This window comes from Hyla sarda, chromosome 7, assembly GCF_029499605.1.
Source record: "Hyla sarda isolate aHylSar1 chromosome 7, aHylSar1.hap1, whole genome shotgun sequence".
NCBI classification, from domain to species: Eukaryota; Metazoa; Chordata; class Amphibia; order Anura; family Hylidae; genus Hyla; species Hyla sarda.
Window position 1 is genome coordinate 143,054,847 of NC_079195.1, and position 21,023 is coordinate 143,075,869.

The 21,023-nt window shown below is 43.5% G+C and overlaps 1 protein-coding gene across 2 annotated transcripts in view; it reads right to left on the reverse strand.

Moving 5' to 3' along the window:
• Window positions 1-21,023, reverse strand: part of C7H10orf53 (chromosome 7 C10orf53 homolog) — an 87,210-nt gene that overhangs the window by 49,347 nt on the left and 16,840 nt on the right. Inside the window, exons 2-3 of one of the 2 annotated variants that reach the window (XR_008846158.1) lie at window positions 8,772-8,812; window positions 8,300-8,336 (exon numbers count right to left, since the gene is read on the reverse strand). The exons of the other annotated variant lie outside the window; for it this stretch is intronic. The gene's annotated coding sequence lies outside the window, so the exon portion shown is untranslated. The remainder of the gene's footprint in view (window positions 1-8,299; window positions 8,337-8,771; window positions 8,813-21,023) is intronic. 2 annotated transcript variants of the gene reach the window in all.

Here is a 21,023-nt window from a genome sequence, read left to right on the forward strand (position 1 = left end):
TCACCGAGATGCCTCTCGACCGTAACAGGCCCATCACTGGCGCAAGGACCTTCGTAAAGACCCGTGGCTAGACCAAAGGGGAGATGATGGCCCAGATGGTACCGATGATGGCCCAGAAATATTGGCACATGGAGGTAGGCATCTTTGATGTCCACTGAAGAGAGGAACTCCCCCTTTTCCAGGGATGCCACACCGAGCAGAGAGATTTCATCCGGAAGTGGGGGATGAGAAGATGACGGTTGAGACGCTTGAGGTCTAGGATTGGTCGTACAGAACCGTCCTTCTTGGGGACCACAAAGAGATTTGAATAGAAACCCCGAAAATGTTCCTCTAGGGGGACGGGAACAATCACCCCCTGGAGAAGCAGGGACTGGAGAGCCGCACGAAATTGCTTCGCAAGGGGAGGAGACCGGGGGGCCCGGGATCGAAAAAAAGCGATCCCTCGGGAGGGAGGCAAATTCGATTCGGTAGCCGTTGGACACCACGTCCCTGACCCAAGAGTCCTGAATGTGTGAGGTCCAGATGTTTCGGAAAAACAAAAGACGACCTCCCACCCGCAAAGAAACCACGGGTGGAGGCCTTACTTCATGCAGAAGTGGGTTTGCGGTTGCCCGATTTGGGCACAAAACGTCCAGAGCGGTTGGAGTCCGACTTCCAAGACGGGCGAGCCCAAAACGAGGGAGCCTTCTTGTCCCTCGAGGGCACCTGCCCGGACCCTTTGTTGGAGCCAGAGGACCGAAAGGACCGAAGGGAAAAAGACTTCCTTTGGGAAGTAGGACGAGCCTTATTTTGAGGTAACAAGGAACTCTTACCTCCCGTTGCCTCGGAGATAATCTCATCAAGGCGTTTGCCAAAAAGACAGCCACCCGTAAAGGGAAGCTCAGTGAGAGACCTTGTGGAAGCGGCATCTACATTCCAAGCTTTAAGCCCCATAGAGCAGCGGAGGGCTGCTAGGTGACCCACAGCAAAAGCAGAACAACGGGCTGCCTGCATGGAAGCTGCGCATAGAAAGTCCCCAGCCTTAGCGCAACGGAGAGCCAGAGCAGATAGATCCTCTAGGGGGTATCCCACTAAAATATCCTGATGGAGCCGTTGACACCACTCCGACAGGGCCTTGGACACCCATGTCGGGGCGAAAATGGGAAGAAGAGAAGAGCCAGCTGCTTCAGTAGCGAACTTCGCTAAAGATTCTACCTTTTTGTCCGCGGGATCCTTGAAGGCAGTGGCATCTGCCAGAGGCAGTGTAGTCGCCTTTGAGATCCGGGAGATTGGTGGGTTCACAGAGGGAGGGGAAGCCACCTTAGCGACAAAGTCAAATGGATAACGTTCCTGAGTTCATAGTTAGTACGGTCGAAAAAAGACATATGTCCATCAAGTTCAACCAGGGAATTAAGGGGTAGGGGTGTGGCGCGATATTGGGGAAGGGATGGGATTTTATATTTCTTCATAAGCATTAATGTTATTTTGTTCCAGGAATGTATCTAATCCTGTTTTAAAGCTGTTAATTGTTCCTGCTGTGACCAGTTCCTGAGGTAGACCGTTCCATAAATTCACAGTCCTCACGGTAAAGAAGGTGTGTCGCCCCTTGAGACTAAACTTTTTCTTCTCCAGACGGAGGGAGTGCCCCCTCGTCCTTTGGGGGGGTTTAAACTGGAACAGTTTTTCTCCATACTTTTTGTATGGGCCATTAATATACTTATATACGTTTATCATATCCCCCCTTAAACGTCTCTTCTCAAGACTAAACAATTGTAACTCCTTTAATCGCTCCTCATAGCTAAGATGATCCATGCCCCATATTAGTTTAGTCGCGCATCTCTGCACCCTTTCCAACTCCGCAGTGTCCCTTTTATGGACAGGTGCCCAAAACTGAACAGCATATTCCAGGTGAGGCCGTACCAATGCTTTATAAAGAGGAAGTATTATGTCCTTGTCCCTCGAGTTCATGCCTCTTTTTATACATGACAATATCCTGCCGGCTTTGGAAGCAGCAGCCTGACATTGCATGCTATTCTGTAGTCTGTGATCTACAAGTACACCCAGATCCTTCTCTACCAGTGACTCTGACAGTTTAATCCCCCCTAAGACATACGATGCATGCAGGTTATTAGTACCCAGATGCATAACTTTACATTTATCCACATTGAACCTCATTTGCCAAGTGGATGCCCAGACACTTAGTCTATCCAAGTCATCCTGTAACTTATGCACATCCTCTATAGACTGTACCGTGCTACAAAGCTTGGTGTCATCTGCAAAGATAGAAACAGAGCTGTTAATACCATCCTCTATATCATTGATAAATAAATTAAACAACAGCGGGCCCAGTTGTCTTGACTCCCGGGAATCTCTTGTCTGGATGCTTCCAAGCGGATTCCAGAATGTCGTCAAAGTCAGCGTGAGAGCTGAACCTTTGAGGTGCTGGCTTAGTACGATGAAAGGATACTCCCGGATTGACATCCGAATGTCCTGGGTCCTGCAAGTGAAAGGTGTCTCTTATGGCTGTCACCAATGAGTTCACCATAGCAACTGAGTCCGAGCGGTCCTCTGGGTCAGATGCCGGTTCGGAAGCCTCGTCCACTAGTTCACCACGGGAATGTGAACGAGTAGAGGCAGTCTTGGAGGGGCGATCCAGACCGGGTACGCGGCTCCGGCGTGGCAGAGCAGCGACTCCGAGAACGTCCTCTGGAGGAGCGAAGTTTGTGACCAGATGATAGGGGGGCGGGACCCACGAGGGGAACGCCCACGTCTATCCGAAGACTCAATGGAAGAGTCAGACGAGGCACCCCTAGCACGCTTGTGAGAGCGTGAGGTATGAGTGGACGAAGAGCGGGCCCTCTCAGAAGTCCTGCACCGGGATGACCCCTTCAAAGCGGACACCATTTCGCGGGAGGCCTCAGCCACCGAACGGGAGACTTGGGTCAAGTCAGCCATATACTGGGTCAGGGAAGAAACCCAGGCAGGAGGAGCGGCTGAACCCTCCGGGACCGAAGGGGTATCAGAGGGTCTGGGGGAGCAGAGGAGCAGGCGGAGCAAGCGGGCTCAGCGGAGCCAGGCATCTTGGTATTACAGTGCTTACAGGTATAGTAAGTCACTAAATTCCCAGGTTTCTGTTTAGAGCGGTGAACAGCCCTGGGTACGGACATACCGAGGTAAAAACGAGAAGACAGGCACTTTCTCACCCAGATCTGTGTCCCCTGTCAGCTGCAGTGGGCTCCGTGCAGCCAGCTAGACTCAAAAGGCCAGCCAATAGGGGGGAGGGGCGTGCCTGAAGCAAGGCACACAGTAACTGACCCCTATACACAGAAAATCGCGCCCATTGGGTGCTGCTTCGCGCCTCTGAGAGCTCCCCCCGTACAGTGGGCGGAGCTACAGGCGCCGAAGAAGTGTCATGGCGGCCGCTCCTTGTCCCGAGCGCACCCCTAACTGTATATGCGCTCGGGGGAATGGAGCGGGCGGCCAGGTACTGCCGGCGAAGTGAAAGTAAAACGAAGCCGGCGCTGAAGCGCCCGGGTCATAACAGCGCCGCGGCTGCAGCCGTGTATAAGGCGCTGTAGAATGAGACATAAGCCGGCGCTGAGAGCGCTCAAGCCAAAAAAGCATAGCGGCTGACAGCCGTATATGAGGCGCTGAGTGGTGGCCAAAACACACACCACACACAATAAAGGAATTTTATACACATGCCTGTAAAATATGCCCCCTTAGTGTAATTGCTTCCCCAGCATAGTGCAGCCCGTTAAACAAGTCCCAAAAACTGAGAGGTTGCGAGGCTGTACCTGTGGGAAAAAAAGTACTTACCTCAGTCAGAAGAACTTACCTAATGGAGTCTTCAGTCAGCTTATGGTCCCTGCATTACGCCTGGCTGCTATGCGCGAGTTAGGTGAGCAGAGACATAGGGGGACCCGGACCCATGAGGTATCACCTAGGCGCTGACCGTTGGCGAGGGGGGGTTAACAGAGCATATACGTAAATGTCTGTGCCCCCTTACTCGCAGTGGGGAAACAGTGAATCGCAGTTCCTGAGTCCCCACCTGAAAACAGAAAAAAAAGGAATAAAAAACTAACACGTCCCTATACTAGGAAAACACAAAACAAAAGACCTGGTCTGGATAACCCAGACCAGTCCACCTCCTTCAGTCACTAAGCTTAAACTGACTAGCTCAGAGCCTGAAGGCAGGTATATGCTGCTGGGAGGAGCTGACTTTTTTATTACCATAGTGTCACACCTCCTAGAGACAGCAAGATACACCCATGGTCTGTGTCCCCCAATGGAGCCGATAGAGAAATTACATTTTTCATTTTCACGGACCACTGTTGCAAAATTCTGTCAGACACCTGTGGGGCGTAAATGCTCACTGCACCTCTTATTACATTACATGAGGGGTGTAGTTTCCAAAATGGGGTCACATGTGGGGGAGGTCCATTGTTCTGGCACTATGGGGGCTTTGTAAACATGTGGCCTTCAATTCTGGAAAAATGTTCTCTCTAAAAACCAAATGGTGCTCCTCCTCTTCTGAGAATTGTATTTCGGCCGCAGAGCACTTTACATCCACAGAAGAAATGGGTTACAAATTTTGGGGGGGATTTTTTCCTATTTTCCCTTGTGAAAAATGAAAAATTTGGGATAACACCAGCATTTTAGTGAAAAAATAATATTTTTTTCATTTTCCCATCCAACTTTAACAAAAAGCCGTCAAACACCTGTGGGGTGTTAAGGCTCACTATACCGAAATTCCCATGGGGGTACGCCCTTGGTCCTTAAAGGGGTTATCCAGCATAAGGTGATTTTAGTACGTACCTTGCCGACAGTAATGGACATGCTTAAGAAGGACCTGCGCTTGTCTCTGGGATTTATGGACATGTTGTGAGATTACCATAACACTCTGGCTAGCTGTTTGTGAACTACTATTTCCTGTTTGACTTTTCTTTTTTTGACTACAAATCCCACAATTCCATCTTCCTCCCTCCCACACATCAGCCCATTGAAACATAAATGAGCTGCATCCATTCAAATCAGTGTGGTTTTCAATCAGAATGCCTACAGCTGTTGAATTAGTTGCAGTTTGATCCCTCCACCCATTGAAGCAGACATGCTCCCTGTCATCAGCTGACTAGTGAGTCAGGTCTCGCCCGCATTGCAAGCTGGGAAAAATCTGAGACAACAGTCATTTTGTATGCTGGTAAAAATAAATTTTGGAGTGAAAATCACATAAGAATTGTGAGAAAACCATTGCACACAGGTACAGACACTATATTATATTACAATAACTTAACAGCCCATGTAGCATAGAAAAAAAAAAAAAATCCTGGAATACCCCTTTAAGTACCAGCGACCAAGGCGTATTCATACACCGGTGGTCCTTAAGGGGTTAAAGGGGTACTCCCCTGGAAAACATTTTATTTATTTATTTTATTAACTGGTGCCAGAAAGTTAAACAGATTTGTAAATCACTTCTATAAAAAAAAAATCTCAATCCTTCCAGTACTTCTCAGCTGCTGTATGCTCCACAGGAAGTTATTTTCTTTCTGAATTTCCTTTATGTCTGACCACATTGCTCTCTGCCGACACCTGTGTCCATGTCAGGAACTGTCCAGAGCAGGAGAGGTTTGCTATGGGGATTTGCTCCTACTCTGTAAAGTTACTAAAATGGACAGAGGTGTCAGCAGAGAGCACTGTGGTCAGAAAGGAAATGTAACTGGTGCCAGAAAGTTAAACAGATTTGTAAACCACTTCTATTAAAAAATCTTAATCCTTCCAGTACCTATTAGCTTCTGAATACTACAGAAGAAATTAATTTCTTTTTGGAACACATAGCTCTCTGCTGACCTCACGAGCACAGTGCTCTCTGCTGACATCTCTGTCCATTTTAAGAACTGTCCAGAGCAGGAGAAAATAACCATAGCAAACATATGCTGCTCAGGTCAGTTCCTAAAATGGACAGAGATGTCAGCAGAGAGCACTGTGCTCATGATGTCAGCTGACAGCTCTGTGTTTCAAAAAGAAAATAATTTCCTCTGTAGTATTCAGCAGCTAAAAATTACAGCTAGTAAGATGTAAAAAATAATATTCATAAAGAATAATATGAAAAAAGAATAAAAGTAAAATTAGTAAAAAAAAGATAAAAAATACATAGAGAAAGGAAGGAAACAATATATATATATATATATCAAGGCACACCCCCTTAATGCAAGCCTATGGCAGGGGGCGTGACGACCACCACGCCCCCTCCCATAGACTTGTATTGAGGGGGCTGGCCACTACATCACGAGGGGCGGAGCCGTGACGTAACCATGCTCCGGCCCCTGTATCGCCCGTCATTACGCACAGAGCGAACTCACTCTGTGCAGTAATGATCCCCAGCAGCGGGACCTTCTCCACTGTATTCACAAGAAAAATTTAATGCCAGGTGAAATACTGCGATATAAGGTAAACTCCCCAGTACAGGTCACCTGTCTAACCCAGGAAGAAGTACAGTGTCGCCTACAAAAAATCAAAATAGACAAATCACCTGGTCCAGATGGCATTCACCCCTGTGTTCTAAAGGAACAAAGTAATGTAATAGACAGACCCCTATTTTTAATATTCAGGGACTCTATAGTGACAGGGACTGTTCCCCATGACTGGCGCATGGCAAATGTGGTGCCAATATTTAAAAAGGGGTCAAAAGGTGTCCCCGGGAATTATAGACCTGTTAGTTTAACCTCCGTTGTATGTAAATTGTTCGAGGGTTTTCTAAGAGATGCTATTTTGGAATATCTTGATAAAAATAAATGTATGACTGCATTTCAGCATGGCTTTATGAGGGATCGGTCCTGTTAAACTAACCTTATCATCAGCTTTTATGAGGAGGTGAGCTCCAGACTGGACCGAGGGAAATCGCTGGATGTCGTATAGCTGGATTTTTCCAAAGCATTTGATACGGTTCCACATAAAAGGTTGGTGCATAAAATGAGAGGGATTGGGCTGAGAGAGAATGTGGGTAACTGGCTCAGTGATAGGAAACAGAGGGCGGCTATTAATGGTACTTACTCTGATTGGGTGACTGTTACTAGTGGGGTACCACAGGGGTCAGTCTTGGGTCCTGTTCTATTTAATATATTTATTAATGTTGTAGAAGGGTTGAATAGTAAAGTAGCAACTTTGCAGATGATACTAAACTCTGTAAAGCGGTAAACACAATAGAGGACAGTGCACTGTTACAAATAGATCTGGATAGGTTGAAAGTTTGGGCTGGGAAGTGGCAGATGAGGTTCAACATTGATAAATGTAAGGTAATGCACATGGGGAAGAAAAATCCGGGCTGGGATTATGTATTAAATGGGAGAACACTTGGGATGACTGACAAGGAAAAGGACTTGGAAGTCTTAGTTAATAGTAAATTTAGCTGTAGAGACCAGTGTCGGGCAGATGCTGCCAAGGCAAATAAAATCATGGGGTGCATCAATAGGTGCTTAGATGCCCACGACAAGGAAATAATTCTACCACTGCACAAATCACTAGTCAGACCACACATAGAATACTGTGTACAGTACTGGGCACCAGTGTACAGGAAAGATATAGTGGAGCTGGAGAGGGTTCAAAGACGGGCAACCAGGGTAATATGGGGAATGGGAGGACTACAGTACCCAGAAAGATTATCAGAATTAGGGTTATTTAGTTTAGAAAAAAGAAGGCTTAGGGGCAACCTAATAACTATGTATAAATATATCAGGGGACAGTACAGAGATCTCTCCCATGATCTATTCATACTCAGGACTGTATCTATAACAAGGGGGTATCCTCTACGTCTTGAGGAAAGATGGTTTCTACACCAGCACAGACAGGGGTTCTTTACTGTAAGAGCAGTGAGACTATGGAATTCTCTGCCAGAGGAGGTGGTCATGGTGAACTCTGTAAAAGAGTTCAAAAAGGGGCTGGATGCATTTTTGGAGAAAAATTAAATTGCTGGTTATGTATACTAGATTTATAGGGACAGAACGTTGATTCAGGGATTTATTCTGACTGCCATATTTGGAGTCAGGAAGGAATTTTTACCTCTAGTATGAGGGTTTTTTTGCCTTCCTCTCGATCAACTCAACTCAGTAGGGATTTATTAGGGGTATAGGTTGAACTTGATGGACTCTGGTCTTTTTTCAACCTTATGAACTATGTTACTATGTTACATGTGCAGTAAATATATGTAATTTTGCACACAGTGCCTTACATTTATGGTGCAGCTATGAAGCAAGCATGATGCAGTATTTTGTTATGGATTATAAAGATTAAAAAAATAAAAAAAAATAGAAAAGAACACATTCACCTTTCTCGAAATAAACTCCTACTTTTATCTTTAAAAACTGTAACAAAGAACATGAACAGAAACTGAAGTGTTATGGGAACTCGAATAAAACCTGATGAAATAATAAAGGCTGCTAATCAACAATAACAATAAAGAGGGGGGAAAAAAGTAATGGGTGGCATTCTAATCTGCCTAATTAATCTTTGACCCTCTGTAACACTGGCATGTGTCCACTCCTTTACAATTAATTCACTCTTCAAAGTGAATGCAAACTGTGAAATGATGATTGCTGAATTTTCCGTATTACTTGTGAAGTGGATTGTACAGACCATGTCTCAGCATGTCTTCTGGCAATTTTCCATATATTTCCAGAATATTTTGTTACCTTAAAGGGGTACTCCACTGGAAAACTTTATTTTTTTATTTTTTTTTAAATCAACTGATGCCAGAAAGTTAAACAGCACAGAGCAGTGTTAGTTATCCCTCTACTTACAGAAATTTGTCCCTGCCTGTAGTTTTCATAAACCATGATTTCTAAGGGGGAAAAAGGAAATAAACGTCTTATGAAATTTATATGAATTGTTAATGATTTGCCAAGATATAAAACCTATAAAAAGTTTTTGAATCTGACAGTGTCCATTTAAAGCAACACTGACAGACTGTTTACCCGCACTAAACCCAATATACTGGGTTAAAGTGCAGGTGAACAGCATTATAAAGCAGGGTCAAGTATGTGAATTGATTAAGTATTTCCAGAGTTATACGTCTTCATACTCCTAGTTGTATTGCTCAGCTCTGCTCATTGGAAGCAGGGAGCCGGCTCCCCGCGCTACCCTGCCTCCTCAAAATTCCTTGCTCTGGCCTGCCCCCGTGATGAATTCACATTAATAATAAAAAAATTTCAATAGGTATCAGTATAAATGTTCAACTTACATTTAAATGCAGAACTTATTCATTAATACAAGTGGAATACCAATTATTTTATATATTATACAACATTCATAATCCATATATCCAATAGACTAATATTATATTAATAATAATAAAATACATAAAAAGTAAAAACTAAAATCATATGAGTACCTGCAGAATTACATTACCAAACATTTTCAATCATCTCATTGAGACCCCACGGAACTAAAGTGACTAGTTTGTGGATCCAAAAGGACTCCTGATTTATCAGATGTTGGTATCTATTAGAAGTGTCTACAGGAATTGATTCTAGAACTACAAGGCTTAAAGAATCCAAACAATTTTTATGTCTAAAAGTAAAAGGTCTTGAGAAATCATGCATCATAAAACTGTGTTTTATGATGTGTTTTATGATGCATGGTAATGTTTATTAATGCGGGACCACACTGTTTGTACAGTGCAGCCCACATACTGAAGATTGCAGCTGCAAGACAGTAGATATATGGCAAAATTAGTATTGCTAGATACATTACCTTTGACAGTATATATATTGTTTGTCTGGGATGACTTGAATTGAGTTGTTTGTTCCTTAATTAGAGAGCAACACATACAGAGGATTTTACCGCAAGGGGCACATATCGATTAAATCTGAACGGGTTCTCTGAGCCTACCTGCAATTAAGTACTGAAGATTTTTGATCATCTAAAAGGTAATTCCCAATGTGTTCTGGCTTAGTTCCCTTACAAAATCTTCTGCCTGTGATTGTGTACCACAAAGAGGCAGTCTATGAAGCGAGGGGGGGGAATAAACACTTTTAAAAGCCAGGGACTGTGTCAGAATCAGGGACTCAAAATGCTCCATAAATACATTTGCATAACTAGGGGCGAATTGAGTCCCCATGGCACAGCCCCTGGTCTGCCTGTATATGGCCTCATTGAACGAATATATATTGTGCTCCAAAATGAAACTAAATCCAACAAAAAAAAAGTGATTGATTATTACTGAGGATGGGATCATTCATTAAAAAATCCCCAAGGGCAGTAATTTCCAAGTCTGTACTAATATATTCCAATAGAGGGAGCACATGTCAAAAAATAAAAATCACAAGGTAAATTAATGATACTAATTTCCTGAATGAGTGGAGTCCCTTATGTGCGGAGTCCCTTAAATATGGTAATATTGTTACATATGGTTGTAAAAAAAAAGTTCAATAAAATGGGAAAGGTTGGCTGTCATGGATCCGATACCAGAAATAATAGAGCGACCAGGATTTTTTTTTATTGGATTTTTATGTAATTTGGGCAAATAATGAAAATAATATTTTTATACAGACAAAAAAGTGTGATCCCTCTTATTCAGCAAAGACATCTGCAGCTCTTTTAATTAACATACAGTAAGATTCAAAATATGCTACTGATGGATAAGTTTCTAGAGTTATGGAATACTCTGCATCAGATAATATATGGGTTGCTTCCTCTATATAAGATCTACGGTCTAGTACTGCAATGCCACCCCCTTGTCAGCGGGGCAGACAATTATATTGATATTGTTCTGTATAGTTTTTATGGCCTGTCTCTCAGAAGTAGTTTGACAGTTTTTTTTTTTTAAGTAATTGATTTTTCACAGAGCTCATTAAACTCCTTCATGACCATCGTATAAAATGTGTCAAGATGGTTGCCCTGATGGGTATGGGTTAGAACGAGGATGGAGGTTTTACCTCAATATGTTTGCCACTGTTGTTACTAGGGGTGACTTATGCAGGTATTTCATATTCACTGTCCATCAGTGCCGGTTGACTTTGTTTTATTCTTTCTACAATAGGGAAATGACGATTCAGAGTCAACTTTCTAACATATTGATTTAAATCAAGAAATAATTGAAAGTCATTCGGACGAATAATCGGATAAAATGATAACCATTTGGCCAATAAGCTCATTTCACTGTCAGATAATGTATGTTTAGATTTTAAATTAAATATTTTTCTTTTTCACCCCTTGGGATCTCTGTAATGGGTGATTTATTTGATTTTTTTGAGGATCTACCTCCTTTGCAACCCCTGGGTTTCCTTTTCTTTTTAACAATTTCTTGACAGATGGTGGGGGAGTAGGGATGGAAAGTAGTGAGTGATCGGACGATGATCGGTGCTCACAGGGGTCAGTCTAAAAAAGAACAAGACTGTGATTTATCCTGTGTGGAATCCAATCCATTACAGGAAACATCGTGAATTGTAAGGAGCGAAGATTCAAAACAGTCATCCATTATTTCAGATAATGACATTGCTGTATGTACCTCAGGCAATGGCAAAGCTGTATGAACTACAGGCAATGTCATTGCCGTAAGCGCTCCAGACAATGGCATCACTGCATGTACTTGGGAAGGTGTGTGTAAAGAAATATCAATATTTTTTGCTACTGTGTAGATTTTTTATTCATAACAAGAGGTGGTAGTAACGAACAAACCCTATCTTGAGCTGGCGTATCCTCATTAAAGGCGCGTCTAGAGCTAGTACTATGAACAGACCTCATAGGGGGATTGATATCTATGGAATGTGAAGTTGTTTCAATTGTTGGTTTATTTTCCTGATTATTATCATAATTTTTTGGCGTATTATTAGGTTGTTTATGCTTATGAAAGGTAGAATTTGTGATGGTACGATGATTATCAAATCTACGGACTTGGTTTGGCAATGCTTTATTCATTATACATGGTAAATTAGAATTCTTTGATCTTATGGTATTGCGCACAATATGCTGAGGTGCCGGTTTTGGAATCACACCCCCAGTTATGTGGAAGGTGAAGGTATTTTTATCGGAATTGAGTTTAGGCCATTTATGTACCTGACAACATGAATAATAATTTTTATCACGGTTAAATCTATGTACCTATTTGTTTATGGTTTCAATTTCTAGTTTTTGGAGTCTATTGAGGATAGAACGATCTGCCTTATGATATTCTGAATATTCGGAATATATTAATAAACTGTTTTATATATGACATGCTTGATTCGCATCACTGGCAACAGACCTTCTTTTCACAATTATTCGTTCCATCAGACATCGTGAGAAGGATTCAGTAAACTCGTCCCACTCTTTGGTAAATATTAGGTTATCTGGAAACGACTGTTCAAACGGTAATCTCAGACCATGAGGTGTGAAATTATCCAGCATATACCTATTTCAGAATAAATCATCTATGCCATGTTGTAGTTCAGTTTTACAATAATTTTCAAACTCATAAAACATATCAATCATAAGATATAGATACCTACTTGTTATTTTTTTCACGTCTATCAAGGGTTAATACCATTAGGGTTTATAACCCTGGGTGTTGCTCCTAACTGTCATGCCTGATGAAGCTGCGCATGCGCAGAGGAATGCGTTGCATTGTTGTGTATAAACCAGTCCCGCGGTTCCTTGTCCTGGTCAGCCCCGTGAATCCTGTACCCATGAAGTCCTACTCTATCTGAAAGAAGCGATCTGATTGGTTGCTATGGCAACTGGTCAACTTTTCCTCTACACAGGTTTTGATAAATCTCCCCCATACATCTGTATTAAAGGAAATATGCAGCCTTAACAACTTATCCCCTATCCGCAGAATAGTGGATAAGTGTCGGATCGTTGGGGGTCCGACCGCTGGGACACCCCGCACAGGGCCATGGCTCTCCCGTACATGTAGTTCTATTGGAGAGGCAGCAATTGTGCCTCCCCGCCTCTCCCATAGAGCTATATGGGGACGGGGCATGGAAGGGGAGTACAGTCAACCTCAGTGAGGTTGATACTACGCGCAATAGCCGCTCACACACAGCGGCAATGCCAGGACCCGTTTGGGAGATCGCGGGGGGTCCCAGCGGTCGGACCCCCGCAATGAAACACTTATCCCCTGGATAGGGGATAAGTTGTTATGGGTGCAGTTGTCCTTTAAGCTAGTTTAAACCCAGCTGTTCACTTGCCATGGTGACCTATACAGCCACTATGGTGACCTATACAGCCAGGTCCAAACAAGGCATTTTAAGTACTATTTTAGTTAGAAAAGTTGGAACAGATCCTGAAGTGGACAGAAGGATAAAGCCTAAATGCTGTCATATATGACCTTGTGACATCTATTCTGAAATAAAGTGCTAATAACTGTGATTTAACCCCTTCCCTAATAAAAGTCTGAATCACCCCCCTTTTCCCATAAAATACTATGTAAATAAAAATATAAACATAGTGGTATTGCCGCGTGCGTAAATGTCTGAACTATAAAAATATATCGTTGATTAAACCGCAGGTATAATGGCGTACAGGTAAAAAAAAATCCAAAGTCAAAAATAGCTTATTTTTTGGTCACTTTTTATACCATAAAAAATGAATAAAAAAGGATCAAAAAGTCTGATCAAAACAAAAATGGCACCGATAAAAATTCCAGATCACAGCGCAAAAAATGAGCCCTCATACATCCCCATATGCAGAAAAATTTTAAAGTTGTAGGGGTCAGAAGAGGACATTTTTTAATCTATTAATTTCCGTGCATGTAGTTATGATTTTTTCCAACAAAGACAAAATCAAACCTATACCGTATTTATCTGGGTATACCACGCACCGGCCTAGAACACGCACTCTCACTTTACCAATGATATTTGGGTAAGAAAAGTTTCTTACCCAAATATCCTTGGTAAAATGAGGGTGCGTGTGTGTGCATGCGTATACCCCGATACACCCCCAGGAAAGGCAGGGGGAGAGAGGCCGTCGTTGCCCGCTTCTCTCCCCCTGCCTTTCTCGGGGGTCTAGAGCCCTGCTGCCGCCGCTTCTCTACCGCTGGCTATCTGCGCCGCTGCCCGATCTCTCCCCCTGACTATCGGTGCCGGCGCCCCATTGCCGGCGCCGATAGCCAGGGGGAGAGAAGCGGCGCCGGCAATGTGGCAGCAGCGCCGATAGCCAGGGGGAGAGAAGGGGCAGCAGCACCCATTGCCGGCGCCACTGCCCCGTTGCCTCCCCCATCACAGGTTGTATAACTGCCTGTTGCCGGGGTCGGGTCCTTGCTGCTTCAGGCCTCCGGTATGCGTCCCCTGCGTCGTTGCTATGCCCTGCACGGCGCGGTGCAATGACGAGTGACGTCATTGCACCGCGCCGTGCAGTGCATAGCAATGACGCATGGGATGCACACCGGAGGCCTGAAGCAGCGCGGACCCGACCCCGGCAACAGGTAATTATACAACTGGGGATGGGGGAGGCAATGTGGCAGCGGCGCAGGCAATGGGTGCCAATGCCCCTTCTCTGCTCCCTGTCTGTCGGCGCCGCTGCCACATTGCCGGCGCCGCTTCTCTCCCCCAGGCTATCGGCGCCAGCACCGATTGTCAGGGGGAGAGAATGGGCAGCGGCACCGATAGCCAGGGGGAGAGAAGGGCCGGCAGAAGGGCTCTAGACCCCAGGACAGGCAGGGGCAGAGAAGCCAGCAGCGCTGGCGATCTCTGCACCTGCAAAGCCGCTGCAGTTCATTGATTTAAAAGCGCCCGCTTTAAATCATTGAACTGCAGCGGCTTATCGTATAACACGCAGGTAGATTTTAGGCTAAAAATTTTAGCCTAAAAAGTGCGTGTTATATGCCGATACATACGGTAAGTAGGGTATCATTTTAATCGTATGGACCTACAGAATAAAAAGAAGGTGTACTGGGCACTGCGTAGAAACGGAAGCCCCCAAAATTTACAAAATGGCGTTTTATTAAATTTTGTCCCACAATGATTTTTTGGGGGTTTTGCCATAGGATTTTTGGGGAAAATGACTGATTTCATAACAAAGTAGAATTGGTGGCGCAAAAAATAAGCCATCATATGGATTTTTAGGTGGAATATTGAAAGGGTTATGTCTTTTAAAAGTAAAACACAAAGAGAAAAAGAAACACTGCCGCACATCCACAATTTGTATTTTGATCTACTTGCTTCTCAGCATAAATTCAAACACTTACAGGTTGTTAGTATCCATTTTTATCAAAAAGTACAAGCCAACTTGCCATGTTAAGGCCACCTATTTAAAGTGGGTCCCTAACCCAACATTGGCGTAGGGCCGGGCGGCGGCCACCATCACCGCAGTGCAACCACACCAATGTGAATACCTACCAAGTGCTCCCTGCCAGAGGGCTTGGAGAATGCAAGGAGGAAACCCTTATGCAGTCTCCTGCTAATTAAAAACGCCTGAGCTGTATGAGTGGAGAAGAGTGCTGGCTATGAAAGAGGGGAGAGACTACAATTGTAAAACACAAAGAGAAAAAGAAACACAGCCGCACATCCACAATTTGTATTTTGATCTACTTGCTTCTCAGCATAAATTCAAACATTGAACTAATGATTTTTAAAAGGTAAAAGGAGGAATAAACGAAAATGTAAAAACTGAAAAACGCTGAGTCCTTAAGGGGTTAAAAGAAGAAGTTATAGTTCTGTGAGAGCCAGAAATCTGACAGTGATTTTATGGATTTTTTTTCTCATTATGTCTCATAGTTGAGGTATACCTATGATGAAAATTACAGGCCTCTCATCTTTTTAAGCGGGAGAACTTGCACAATTGGTGGCTGACTAAATACTTTTTTGCCCCACTGTATGTAAATTTCTATGGTGCTATGTTGCATTGAATGTAAGAAAGTTATTTGGATAAAAACCTGAAGCCTAAAGACTGTTCCTTCTATTCTATTATATGATTAGCATTTTGTCTGCCTGCAGCTTTTAAGATATTAAATGGGCACTGTCATAAAAACTTATTATATGTTGTACATCTTGGCAAAAGAATACCTCTTTTAATATAGTTGTCAAAATGTCACATTTTATTAAAGAAAACTGCCTTTGAAAATCCCACCACTAGGGGTCCCTCATACCTCCTAGGACACTGATGAGTCCCACAGTAGCATGAGGGTGTTCAAGGGTCATGGACCATGATCTGGCTCATTGACAAGGCTGCAGGATGAACACAGCCTGCAGCAACACTCTTGCAACACAGAGTTTTACCAATCATGTGCCTCCAGCTGCATGCTGGGAGTTTTGCAAAAGCTGTAGTCTCACAGCTGAAGGCAACACTGCTGTAAAAAAGAGTTATCCAAACACTGTACCTCCAACTATTCCAAAACTACATGTTCCAGCATTACAGGACTGCCTACAGGATGACACACATAGGAAGATGTAAGTTATAGCAGGGGTGGGAAATTTAATAAAAAACTACTTGTCCACGGGACTAAAACAGAGCCAAATCTACTTGTCCTTCATGACGATCCACTTGTCCGGGCCAATATTCGCTTTTACACTCTCGGTTTTTCCTCCTCACCCTAGAATAGCCATAACTACCTACTATAATGATACCTTTTAATTTTTCAATTACATATCCTCCGAACCAAATATATATATATATATAAAATTGGTGAAGTGAAAACAAAATAGTAAAAGATAATTTAGCAAATTTGGTGGTTTTCTTTTCTACACCATTTACCTTGTGGTTGAGCTAACATGTTGTTTTGATACTTTAGGTCGCCTGATTACAGCAATACAAGATTTGCATAGTTTTACTAATTTAAAAAAAAAAAAAAATGTAATTGTCATTTGTTGACCCCTGTAGCTTTTTTTTTTTTTTTGCATACCAGGCTGTATGAGGGCTAATTTTTTGCGCCATAATGTTTTTTGTATAGGTACCATTTTGGTATTGATCTGACTTTTTAATCGCTTTTTAACTTTTTTTTCTGGGATATTATAAAAATTGCAATTCTGTGGTTTGGTATTTTTTTTACATTTACTGTACGGGATACATAATGTTATATTTTAACTGTTCGTACAATTATGCACGCAGCGATACTAAATATGTTTATTTTTTTATATAGGAAAAGGGGGCGATTTTAACATGGAATGGTTTAATGTGTGTCTTTTTTTCTCGGTTTTTCCTCCTCACCCTAGAATAGCCATAACTACCTACTATAATGATACCTTTTAATTTTTCAATTACATATCCTCCGAACCAAATATATATATATATATAAAATTGGTGAAGTGAAAACAAAATAGTAAAAGATAATTTAGCAAATTTGGTGGTTTTCTTTTCTACACCATTTACCTTGTGGTTGAGCTAACATGTTGTTTTGATACTTTAGGTCGCCTGATTACAGCAATACAAGATTTGCATAGTTTTACTAATTTAAAAAAAAAAAAAAATGTAATTGTCATTTGTTGACCCCTGTAGCTTTTTTTTTTTTTTTGCATACCAGGCTGTATGAGGGCTAATTTTTTGCGCCATAATGTTTTTTGTATAGGTACCATTTTGGTATTGATCTGACTTTTTAATCGCTTTTTAACTTTTTTTTCTGGGATATTATAAAAATTGCAATTCTGTGGTTTGGTATTTTTTTTACATTTACTGTACGGGATACATAATGTTATATTTTAACTGTTCGTACAATTATGCACGCAGCGATACTAAATATGTTTATTTTTTTATATAGGAAAAGGGGGCGATTTTAACATGGAATGGTTTAATGTGTGTCTTTTCAACTTTTACTAAAACTTTTTTTTTTTTTTTTCTTTATTAGACTTTTAGCAGTAATCATTAGATTCCTCATTGAACTCCATTGATCTGTGTGCTCTGCGATCCATTGATAGAGCCTAGTCCAGCCACAGGACAGCAGGGAACAGAGGTAAGCCCTCCGGCTACCTCTATAGTGGATTGCCCCCTCGCTGGATCCACCCCTCTAGCCCACCAGGGAGCATTCACATTTCCCTTTAGACGCCGCTGTCAGCTTTGACCCCGGGGTCTGCAGAGTATGGAGCAGGCAGGAGCCTTCTCCATACAGACTGCTGAGCGCCGCCACGCTTGTCAGGCGATAGGAATTCCACATCACTGTATAGCAATGTCCCGATGCTATTTTCTTAAGACCGAGTATGAGTACCAATATTAAATATGTAGTACTCGCCAATAGCAATTACAAGTACTTTTATTTAATTTTTAAAGGGAATCTGACACCAGAGGGACCCAATTTCTGGCACCGCTTACCGTGCTGATATGCGAGTTCCTTGTTGTGTGCAATGGAGGTGGCTGCTGTAGTATGAGCAAAGATTTCTCTCTTCTCCATTGGGTAGAACAGGGAATTTGCATTGGCTGTGAGACCAATATCTCCGGATCGAGTGCGCTGATGCTGACATGGTGAGCAGCGGTAGAAACCAGGTCACCTGCACTATCTATCTATAAATTCAAGTTAGTGCAGGTGACTTTGCTGTAGGATTGCCTTAAATAGCAGGTAGTATCCCCTTGTAGGTAGTATAGATAGTTGCAGACATTAGTAGCAGCCCACCTGTATACAACAGCTCCCCTTTGTAGACAGCAGGCCCCACCACCACACCCTCGGTAGTGCCCCTGGGAGTTGCTCACTTGCGGCTGTCCTCGTAGGGTGTTGCCGCTCCGCTGCCCTGTTCTTCTGTCCGAATCATGGCGTCCTATGGAGGAGCATGTGACATATTTTGCTTACTCCATAGCATAACACTAGGAGCAGTGGAGGGGGTGGAGTGACGTGTGTGTCACATGCTCATCCATTGGACACCATGATGTGGATGGGAGAACGGGGCAGCAGAGCGGGGCATTTGACGAGAGAATGTCCGCAATGCAGCAGGTATCGGTACTGGGACATCCCTAGACTATATTGTCTTTGGTGTAGAGTACAGACAATCTCCTATAATCACTGTGTGTGTCTACAGCATAAATCCAGAGAGGAAAGGGTTACAGAGCAGGGCTGCCAGGCTCTGGAGAGCAGTGAGTCAGCAGAAAGAGGGAGCAGAAGGAGTCACAGTGCACGGCCCCTCCCTTTGACAAGATGGAAAAGACAGTGAGCACTGTTAACATGCTATTTTGGGGGATAAATAAGTGATAGGTACATAAAATAATTACATGTACATGATCAGGATGAGGTACTGAGAAACATATAACAGCTTTTTTTTCAGTGGGAACTGACAGGTACACTTTCAACTTCAACCAAAATTATGTTGAAACTTCTTGCTAGAAAGAAGTACCTACCATATGATACATGGCCTTGGCAGGTCTGCCACAACAAGGGATGTTTAAAGGAAAACTGTCAGCTTGTTCACCCACACTAATCCCGATAAACTGGGTTATATAGTGTGGGTGAATAGGATTCAAACGAGGGGTCACTTACTTATTTATGTCAAATGGCTGCCAAGATATATGCTTCTAAAATTTCTATAATGAATAAAACACACTGAAGGCATCTCCCCCGCCAAAATGTGTCTGCCATTTCGCAAGAAATGCTACTAAATGCTGTATAGTGCCATCTGTTGGTTGCCAATAGAACTTTTTTTTTTTCGTTGCCACACAAAACCAGGTTTCTTTTCCATCCGTTTGCTGCAAACCGTATCTTTGAATCTTGATTCGTTTAAAAAAAGAACATTTTTAAAAATCTTTATTGTAACATACACGTTTAAAAGCAGGATATACAGAACATACAGTGGCATAGAAGAAGCAGCATTCAGCAGCAAAATTCATAAACAAGATAGATAAATGGATATCCAATAGATAGGGACTAAAGTGCAAAACATTGCTCCAATCCCCATACATTGCAGGGTACAATGACCTGGTTAAAAGTGCAAGTGCAATAAATGTATGGATATTAACCTCTTCAGGACGCCGGGCGTATGCATACGCCCTGCATCCCGAGTCCTTAAGGACGTGGGGCGTATGCATACACCCGTGGGAATTCCGGTCCCCGCCGCTAGCCGGTTGGGGACCGGACCGGGATGTCTGCTGAAATCATTCAGCAGGCATCCCGGCACATCGCCGAGGGGGGTCCTGAGAACCCCCCATGTCAGCGATCGCAGAAAATCGCATGTCAATTCAGACATGCAATTTTCTGCTATTCCGGGCTGATCGGGTCTCTGGTGACCCGTTCACCTGGAAAATAGGGATGATCGGAACTGTCACATCCCCGATCATCCTGAGGGATAGGAGCGAGGTCACAGTGCTGCGATCTCCTCCTATCCCCTGCAATTGGTCAGAACTGATTCTGACCAATGGCAGCGCAGGAATACAACTCCCAGCAGGACTACAACTCCCAGCATGCCCGGATAGCCGTTGGCTGTCCGGGTATGCCGGGAGTTGTAGTTTTGCAACATCTAAAGGTCCGTAGTTTAAAGACCACTGGATAGGAGGTAGTACTCACCTGTCCCCGCCGCTCCGGACCCGTCACCGCTCGTCACCGCTGCCCTGGATGTCGCTCCATCGCTGTCGCCGCATCACCGTGGTGTCCCCGACGCTCCAGACGCCTTTTTCCCCGGGATCCACGCTCTCCGTCGCCGTCATCACGTCACTACGCATGCCGCTCCTATTGGATGACGGGACGGAGTGCGCGACGACGTGATGCCATCCAAGGAGAGCGCCGGCAATGCAGGGGATCCAGGCACGGAGCAGACACCGAGGAGGCAGGTAAGTTCCCTCCCGGTGTCCTGTAAGCTGTTCGGGACGCCGCAATTTCACCGCGGCGGTCCCGAACAGCCCAACTGAACAGCCGGGTTAGTGCTATTTTCGCTTCAGACGCGGCGGTCAGCTTTGATCGTCACGTCAAAAGGGTTAATACAGGGCATCACCGCGATCGGTGATGTCCTGTATTAGCCGAAGGTCCCGGCCGTTGATGGCAGCAGGTATTCGCCGTATAAGACGCACCAACTTCCCCCCCCCCCCAGTTTTGGGGAAGAAAAAGTGCGTCTTACACGGCGAAAAATACGGTACCTTATGGGACTAAAAGGGTCAGAAATAAAAGAAAACCAATATGGATGAATAAAAACATTAAAGGGGCAATAAATGACAAAAATAAAGCATTTAAA